The following is a 10,083-nucleotide window of genomic DNA, read 5'->3' on the forward strand; positions in this document are numbered from 1 at the left end:
CGCCTTTCGAACTGCTATATGGAAGGCGGGTAAGGGGGCCCCTGGACCTGATGAGAGACGAATGGGAGGGGAAGGCCACTCCTGACGGAGAGTCGGTGGTGGAGTATGTCCTGACCTTCCGGGAACGACTTGCCGAGCTCATGGGCCTGGCCAGGGAGAATCTGGCCAGAGCCCAGAGGAAGCAGAAGGTCTGGTATGACCGCACAGCACAGGCCCGCGCCTTCGCCACGGGGGATCAGGTGATGGTCCTCATCCCCGTGAGGAAAAACAAACTCCAGGCCGCCTGGGAAGGGCCCTTCAAGGTTGTCAAGCAACTAAACGAGGTAAACTATGTGGTGGAGCTGTCGAACCGGGCACACCACCACCGGGTGTACCATGTGAATATGATGAAGCCATATTATGACAGGGGGAATATGGTGTTGGCCGTGTGTGGACAGTGGGAGGGGCAGGGAGATGACCCTTTAGTAGATCTATTCCCTGGGACAAGAGTTGGCTTCCCCCTGGAAGCAATTCCCCTCTCTGATCGGCTAACCCCTGCCCAGCGAGCTGAGATCGGAGGGGTGCTGCATCTGTACCAACAGCTGTTTTCCAACCAGCCTGGACGCACTAATCTGACTGTCCACCGGGTGCAGACAGGATCGCACCCGCCTATAAAATGCTCCCCCTTCCGAGCCACAGGGAAAACTGCTCAGGACCTGGAAAGAGAGGTCAATGACATGCTGGCTTTGGGGGTGATCCAGCCGTCTTCCAGCCCTTGGGCCTCGCCGGTGGTGCTGGTCCCCAAAAAGGACGGGTCGATCCGGTTCTGTGTGGACTATCGGAAGCTCAATGCCATCACTGTAGCCGATGCCTACCCCATGCCCAGACCGGACGAGCTCCTAGACAAGCTGGGAGGTGCTCGGTACCTTACCACCATGGATCTTACAAAGGGCTATTGGCAAGTGCCGCTGGATGCAGATGCCAGGCTGAAATCGGCCTTTGTCACCCCTCTGGGGCTCTATGAGTTCCTGACCCTGCCCTTCGGCCTCAAGGGAGCGCCGGCCACCTTCCAGCGCCTGGTGGATCAGCTACTGAGGGGGATGGAGAGTTTTGCCGTGGCGTATATCGATGACATCTGTGTCTTTAGCCAGACCTGGGAGGACCACATATCCCAGATTAGACAAGTGCTGGACTGACTCCAGAAGGCTGGGCTGACCGTAAAACCGGAGAAGTGCAAGGTGGGGATGGCTGAGGTATCCTACCTAGGCCACCGGGTGGGAAGCGGCTGCCTAAAGCCGGAACCAGCCAAAGTGGAGGTGATCAGAGACTGGCCCGCTCCTCAAACCAAAAAGCAGGTCCAAGCCTTTATTGGGATGGCAGGGTACTATCGGAGGTTCGTGCCCCACTTTAGCGCCATAGCTGCCCCCATCACTGAGCTGTGCAAGAAGGGGAAGCCAGACAAAGTGGTCTGGACCGAGGAGTGCCAGGAGGCTCTCCGGGCGCTGAAGGAGGCTCTGGTCAGTGGCCCAGTTCTGGCAAACCCAGACTTTGACAAGCCCTTTATGGTGTTCACCGACGCCTCAGACACAGGACTGGGGGCGATGTTAATGCAGGAGGATGAAAAGGGGGAGAGACACCCCATCGTGTACCTGAGCAAGAAGTTGCTACCCCGGGAGCAGAACTACGCGGCCATCGAGAAGGAATGCCTGGCCATGGTGTGGGCCCTCAAGAAACTAGAGCCATATCTCTTTGGGCGTCACTTCACCGTGCACACCGACCACTCTCCCCTGACCTGGCTGCACCAGATGAAAGGAGCCATCGCCAAGCTCCTGAGATGGAGCCTGCTCCTGCAGGATTATGACATGGACGTGGTCCATGTGAAGGGACGTGACAACCTGATAGCGGACGCATTGTCCCGGAGAGAGAGCCCTGAACTTCCCCAGGTCACTGGTCAGAGTGACCCCGCTCAGTTCAGTCTCGAAGGGGGGAGAGATGTGACGGAGCTGGGAGCAGGGCAGATTTGACCTGGGAATGTTGCAGGGGGATTGCAGTGGGGATGTGGGACTTCCCTTGAAGGAAGCTACCTGAGCTGTAACCTGAGCCAGGAACGGGGGTGGGGAGAATTAACACCTTCTGCCCGGGAGACTGAACAAAGGAGAGGAGCAGCGGAGGGGCTGGGAGTTTAGTTTCGGTTTGGGCTGGGTGGTGCAACGCAGGGAACCCCAAGCTGGGGTCTAAGCTCCCTGAACCTCCCAGAGGGACCTAATTGAGGGGGTCTGGTCGTACCTACACGCTCTGCTTGAGACTGTGTTCCTGTCCTTAAATAAACCTTCTGCTTTACTGGCTGGTTGAGAGTCGCAGTGAATCTCGGGAAGAGGGGTGCAGGGCCCTAACTCCCCCACAATCCGCAACACCATAAACGCCTGGGCCAAAGGGCTCCCCTTGACCACTCCCTCCTCCTCAGAACTGTCACTGATGTAGCACTTTCCCACTGAAGGTCAAAGGCCTTCGGGGCTAAAACAAAGTCTGAAGTTCTCACGGGGGTGGTGAAGGAGTCCATGTTTCCTCTCAGCATTTCCATGATTTCTACAACACTCATTCTTGGAATGAGATGGCCTCTTCCATGCACTGGGGCAGTGCTACACTCTTATTGATAAAGGGTAGTGGGAGGAGCTCTTAGAGGCATCACACGACCCACTTCCAGACAGATCACCCCACCCAGGAACCCCCGATTGGTCAAATCTGCTCTCAGGGTGGTCCTATGAGTGATGAAACCCATCTCAATTGGTAGAAGGAAGTGGGAGGAGTTCTTAGAGGGGTCACATGACACCCTTTGCTTCCTGTCATGTGTCCATCTTGACCCTGGAAATAATACCCCCCAGGGGGCGGGTCTTAGGGTGACAGGTGGGCGTGTCCTGAGAGGTCAAGGGGCGGGGCCAACGTTAGTTTGATGGTAGGGCCCTTATACTACTTGTGGGGGGTGAGCCTGTGTGAGGAGGCAGGAGCCACAGCCCCGAAGTGCTCATTCTGTGACACTCCCACCATGTGGGGTTTTTTTTTAACTAATAAAAGAACAGGGACAGGAGTGCGGTCAAAGGGTCAAACAAAGTGAACCAGAGGGGGACACGGAGCAGAGAACCCCGGACAGCACCCAGTGCTCCGGATACATGAATGGACGGAGGACCGGAAATAGGCCCCACAGTCACAGGATACTCCATCGGCCAACCTCCTCTCCCTGGTTTTATAGATGGCCAGTTTTGAAAATATAGTGTACTGAGCAGGTGGGTTTGAACTGAACTTTAGCTGTTTATTTCCCCTCTTTAATTGAATCAAATGTCCCAGAGCATCTGCTATTGCTAAAGGTTGGGTGTTTGCTTCTAGGAAAATCAGCCTGTGTTAAACTTTATTACAACCTCATACGGTTAAAATTGATGTCAAAATGAACCTTTCCCCCAGCCAGTCGCAGGTTCTGAAGGAAAGGGGTTGATCTGATTTATCCTAATAAAAATAAATCACTGGAATTTTTCTTTTCCTTTTTCTAAGATCAGTGGTAAGAACAACTGAGCCACCACCAAAGGCTGCCATGGCTGGTAGACTCTCCACAAGGGAAATTGAAGAACTGAAAGCCGTTGTTGGGAGAGGAAACCTCACGGCAGCAGCTGCTGAACTTCAGAAGAAGCTGGAGTCATTAGAAAACACCCCACTGGACATCGCCATCACGGGAGAGTCAGGTGCAGGGAAATCATCCTTCATCAACGCCATCCTGGGCCTGCATGATGACGATGAAGGAGCTGCTAAGACTGGGGTGACACAAACAACGATGGAGCCAAAGGCTTATCCACACCCCAGACTCCCAAATGTAAAACTATGGGACCTGCCAGGAATTGGGACACCAAGATTTCAGGCAGACAAATACCTTAATCAGGTAAAATTCAACAACTACAACTTCTTCATCATCGTCAGTGCTACGCGCTTCACTTCCCACCACATCACCCTGGCCCGTGAGATTCACAAGATGGGAAAGAGGTTTTACTACGTGCGCTCCAAAGTGGATATTGACTTGAATGCTGAAAAAAGGAAAAAGAATTTCAATGAGGCGAGAACCCTGCAGGAGATCAGGGAGGAGTGCATAAAGAACCTGAGAGAAGCAGGTGAGGCCTCCCCGCGGGTTTCCTGCTCTGCAACTTGGAATTGGCCAACTATGATTTCCAGCTCCTGCAGGAGACCCTGGAGAATGAGCTGGATGATCAGAAGAGACACGTTTTCATCCTGGCCATGCCCAACATCTCAGCAAAGATCCTGGAGAAGAAAAAGGCTGAACTGCAGGAGCATATTTGGGCAGTGGCCCTATTGTCATGTGGTATTGGTGCTGTTCCTGTTCCAGGCCTCTCTCTCGTCTGTGATGTAGCCATCTTGGTGGGTCACATGAAGCGTTACTGTGAGGCCTTTGGCTTGGATGATGAGTCTCTCACTAGACTGGCTGAGCAGGTTGACAAGCCTGTTGCAGAGCTGAAATCTGTTATCAAAAAGTCTCCACTGGCCTCAGAAGTAACAAAAGAGTTTGTACTGACTGTACTTTCCAGATCTCTATGTGGAGCACTGATGGTGCTGGAATTAATTCTTAATTTTCTACCAGTCCTTGGCTCCCTAGCCGGGGGAGGAATTTCTTTTGTGACCATGTACTACATGCTGAAGAGCTTTCTGGATGAGGCTGCAGAAGATGCTCAGAAAGTTCTGACCAAGGCTCTTGAACCCAAAGCTGAAGAGTCCATATAACAGCACCAAGACCGGCTATGCATGCCCACAGAAAACCAGACACACCTGGCCCAGCCCTGTCAGAATCTCTAGAGGTGGGTGAGCCCAGCAACAACAAAATGACACCCTAAACTGACAAACAGCAGAGAGACCAACCAGATCAGATCAGACAGGATTCTGGTGAATCAAAAGCTTGTCCCTTCCACCAACACTATGTCAGGTTAGATAGTTTCTTTTCAGGCAAAACTAACTGGAATGGAGCTGGTCTCTAAACCATTCTATGAATCCAGGAGAAATGTTCTGAGAAGAAGACGATGCTCCAGTATCTCTGCTTGGCTCACTCACCCTGGCCTCATGTGAAACAGAATCTGTAAACCGAACAGTTTCTACGCAAAAGAATAAATGGACACAAATCGGACATCAGGAATCACAACATTCAAAAACCAGTCGGAGAACACTTCAATCTCCCTGGTCACTCAATAACAGACTTAAAAGTGGCGATTGTTCAACAAAAAACCTTCAAAAACAGACTCCAACGTGAAACTGCAGAACTGGAATTATTTGCAAACTGGACACCATCAAATTAGGCCTGAATAAAGACTGGGAGTGGATGGGTCATTACAAAACCTAAAACTAATTTCCCCCTACTGTTACTCACACCTTCTTGTCAACTATTTGAAGTGGGCCACTCTCATTACCACTACAAAAGTGATTTTTCCTCCCTTGGTATCCTGCTGTTAATTGAATTGTCTTGTTAGACTGACCTCACACTTGGTACGGCAACTCCCATCTTTTCATGTATTAATACCTGCTCCTGTATTTTTCACTCCATACATCTGATGAAGTGGGTTCTAGCCCACGAAACCTTATGCCCAAATAAATGTGTTAGTCACTAAGATGCCACAAGGACTCCTCGTTGTTTTTCCTGTGAAGTCTGGTACAACTGCGTCTTCAGGGCTAGATCCATGAAAAGGAGTTTGGTGCCTAACTGTCGTTTTAATCCCCCAAGTCCAACATGGGGCACCCTGGGCATTCAGAAAACCACCGCTCAGCTGCCACCTGACCTGCCAGCTTCTCCAAGCAGAGGAACCAAGTTGAACTCACAGCAGAAAGGGAATAAAATGGCTTGTCTCCTTCAGCACATCACTTCCTGAAAGCTGAGAAGCCTCAAATTCTGAGCCGGCCACCTGGGAATCCTCACTCCTGGAGACATTAAATACCTCTCAGTTAGGCACCTTTAACTCTCTCTCTCTCTTTTCCAGCAGCTTGGGTTGCCTGTTAGCACATGAGGAAGACACAATCTCCGTCCTTCACTCCACCTGTGTTTGCAGTGTCAGCCCTGCCGTGATCAGTAATGGAGCTGATGAAAGCTGACAGCTGAGCAAAGATTTGGTGATAAGTAACATACAGCCTTTCTCTTTGGCAAGGACCCAAATCAGTCACTTGACTCCTTCCTCAGCTGGATACCTAATTACTGAGGACATGTACATGCTTGTGTACGTGGTGTATAGATTGTAACAGTTATAGTTTGTGCCCTTGTTTTGATAAAGTTTGTTGTAGCTTTTAAATAGAACTAGTTACAATTCCTAAACAGTGTACATCCCCTGTAGTTAATAGCTGCACACTGCCTGTCGAGTTCTAGGTGTAAACAGACATCAAATAAGACTGTGCTTGAAAGCCTTTTGAACCGCGAGCAGCCTGTCATAAAACTATAGGTGCTCTTGTTAGGTGGTTAGGGGTGTTTATCAGATCCTGAGCTAATATAACTGGTGTGAATATTGGTGAAAAGGGGTAACCACAACAGATCCATTGGGAAAGAGACTATGGTGGGTTGGCATGTGAGGAATTGCTCAAGTTGTCTTATGCATTAGCCTAGAATTGTTCTCCACTGTTGAGTCAAGTAACAGTGGAGAGTTTAACTAATGGGCTTGAATGTGTTCCTTCTGCTTTAAGGGACTCAGTCAAAATTCCAAACAGTCACCTTCGCAGGATAATTGTTGAGTAGGGGTTTTCCTGTTTTCTGTTATGGATGTATTATGTGATTCTTAAAACCGGGATGATTATTGTATCGACCAGCTTATCTCAGTCCAATCATGAACCAGTGCTATTTGCATTCTTGAATCCTATTCTATTGGTTGTTTTTAAGTGTAGCCAATAAAACTAAAATCATGTCTAATTCTTGAGTCCTTTTCTTTTGTTAAGCAGTCGATATCAAGAGACCCATAAAACAGATGATTTGAGTAATCAGCTGAGCGGTAAACTTAACCAATGTTTTGTTTTATACCTTCTTACGTGTACCGGGAGGGAAACTCCCTCTGTGAAATACCCTGACTGACCACCAGGTGCCAGCACAATAGGGTGCTGATCCCAGCCCGGGGCCAGGGAATGTTACCTCACTAGTGATAAAGGGGCAGGGGGTGTATCCCACACCCTGAGGCTGAGAGGAGCAGAGTTTGATTCAAATCCCTGCACGGGCTCCCCACTTACAGACCGGGCCTGGGGGCATTGTGCGTGGCTTTGCTGCCCTGTCTCCCTACACAGACTCCCTCCTTCAGACAGCCCATGGGGCCAGCCGCCAGCCTGGGCTGAGCTGGGGTTTGTGCAAAGCCACCCTGTGCTGACTGACCCCTGGGCTGAGAAGACGTGGCGACTGGGCTGCGGAGACCCTGATGGGCTACAGGGGCAGCCGAAAACAGAGCCCGCCCCCCTCCTTTCCTGGCCAGAGCCCACTGCGGTGACACATCAGGGGTTCCCAGACACCAGCCAGGCCAACCACGTCCACCCCTGGAACAACCCAGACACCCCCCAGCCCCTGGCAAACAGCCAAGCTGTCCCTCCTCCCTCCAGCAGGTGAAATCTCCTGCCCCATTCCTCCCCCCCCCTCCCTGCCTTATCCAGACACGCGCTAACTCAGCGCCATGCCAAGCATCTTTGTACCCTGCCCCCGCTGCTGAGCCAGGCGTATTGGTGCTGGTTCTTCTGCCCACTCTGAGGTTCCCAGAGCACCAGGCCCAACCAGCTCCTGTGTGTTAGGGGGAGGGGAACGTTCCTAGGGGCGTGAATTGTGGGGCCGTTGGGCTTTTTCAGCTCTATTCTGCACTCTGCTGAGAGCGTCCCAGCCCTGAGAGACGGCCTCAGATTCCTCCTCAATTGTCGTAGCCCCTCCCCTTCCAGTGAGCGCACCCTCTTGTGGAGACCAAGGGTTTTGTCCTACACATTCCTGTGCTCCTTTCCCAGGGTGATCGGAGGCATCTGTAAGGGCAAAGTGCTAGTCTCTGTGACATTGGCGAGCTGGGGCAGCGTTCAAATAGGGCAGAGTAAAGGTTGTGTTGCATGGGTGGTATGGCTCTTAGCTCTTTACTTCCTGGATTTCAGAGGTCAACATTTAGCCGCTCTCCGCATTCTAGAAGGTCAGAAGGTAGCTCTGGGGAACTTTAACTTGGTGCTAACAAAGATTTGGGGCCTTGTTGTTGTTTTTAGTAATTTTTTATGCATCCTCATGTTTTGCTCTTCTGAAAAATGCTCTTCTCCCTTCCCTGGTGAGAGGAAGTCCTGTTTGGTGTGTGGGCTACACTTTAAAATGATTCCAGTATGAGAGGAATCTTTTCTCCAAGGAAAAATTCTCTCAGCAGGACCTAAAATTGGTCAGATTCTGAACTAATCTAATCTCATCCCACAGCCGTCTCCCCCTTGGCCATCTCTCAAGTACTTCTGCCCCTTGTCAGCTATGTTTTCTCACCACACCATAGCTTATTTGGCTTGTGGATGGAGCTGAGGCAGAACAGAATCAAGGGACTAACTCAAAGCCTTGCTAGAAACCTGCCCTGCTTCCTTCCACCCACTGCTGGCCTTCATCTCCACGTAGGAGAAACCCAGCAATGGGCAGCGATCTGAGCTTCTGCCATGATGATCTTCCTGATCCCTGGTCCCAGTGCATTTGAGACATAACCGGAGTCTGGATGCGGATTGAATTTCTAATCACCATAGGACGATATTTGTAACTGGGCTGAGGGTCAGCTCAAAGGCCGATGCTCCAGCTAAGTTGCACTTAAAGCCTACTTTGAAGGCTTAAATTATGCACAGACCTTGCAATGTCCACTCTCTCCAGGGGTGAATTTGAAGCCGTAGGACCTGATAGGAAGCCCAGCCAATTCATTGGGATGACTCCCTTTGATTTCAATGGGGTTGGCTCAGGCCCATTGGGGTGGAGGTGCTGAGCTCAGAGAATCAAGGCTGTCTCCTTCCTGGGAGTCACAAGGGAGAATTCCACCATTACAGCGCACTGAGGATGTTGCAGCAGCAGTTGGTTTTTTGATGAAAAATAATAATTCATCAAAACCAAAACTTTTTAGGGAACTGGCGCGGTTTAAACATGGTCAGCCAGGGGTCTCAGCTCCACAATGGGGTTTCTGGTCACAGGGAAAGAGAAGGACAGAGAGAGACACCCTCTCCCCCCACAGTAGCCCTGTGCTTAGGGAACCCACCTGACATGTGGGAGTCACAGGTCCAAGATTCTGTTCTGCCTGACTCACGGCAGGGTATTGAACCTGGACCTCCAAGATCCCAGAGGAGCGGTGTCGTGATCCGGCTGTTGGCTGCTACGGGGACTCTGTGTTGCTCTCTGGGTTTTTTGGGTTTTTTTTTGTGTCTGAAAAAGATGAAGTCTCAGTTTTGTCCTGATAAGAAATGAAACAAAATGCTGAACTCCTGAATTTTTTTGGAAAATGAATTCTTGCATTCCGGCCAGCCCCACTCATCTCCACTGAGGTCTGTGGAATGACACCAGGCCTGAATTTGGCCCATAATGTTTTTAAATGAAAGGACCCTGCAGGGTGTAACTTGCCTGTCATGTTAGGAGAGGCTGAGAAAAGACCCATATAAACAATGAGTAAAACAAGGACATCAGCTGGAGGAGTTACCTGTTAATGAATTGTTTTTGGTAACTAGTGTGGACATCATACACAAAGGTGCTTCCAACCCTCCATGTGGTGTAAGACACCATATAAAAGTATGAGTAGCTCAGGGCTTTTCTAACCACTTCCCTTCGTGTCTTCCCTTTCGAGGGAAACGGTGGGGGCGAAAGACCTCTCTGGCTTTAAGATCAAACTTGATAAGTTTATGGAGGGGGTGGTTTGATGGGATACAGTGATTTTAGTCAATAGGTCGATAACAATGGTCAATGATGGGATATTAAAAGTTACTACAGAGAACTTTTCCAGAAGGTCTGGCTAGCGAATCTTGCCTACATGCTCGGGGTTCAGCTGATTGCCATATTTGGGGTCGGGAAGGAATTTTCCTCCAGGGTAGATTGGCAGAGGCCCTGGAGGTTTTTCGCCTTCCTCCACAGCA

At 50.5% G+C, this 10,083-nt stretch overlaps 1 pseudogene; it reads left to right on the forward strand.

Moving 5' to 3' along the window:
• Positions 1 to 3,504: 3,504 nt before the first annotated feature.
• Positions 3,505 to 4,960, forward strand: LOC135976693 (interferon-inducible GTPase 5-like; annotated as a pseudogene).
• The last annotated feature ends 5,123 nt before the right edge of the window (positions 4,961 to 10,083 follow it).

This window comes from Chrysemys picta, chromosome 20 (genome assembly GCF_011386835.1).
Source record: "Chrysemys picta bellii isolate R12L10 chromosome 20, ASM1138683v2, whole genome shotgun sequence".
NCBI lineage: Eukaryota > Metazoa > Chordata > Testudines > Emydidae > Chrysemys > Chrysemys picta.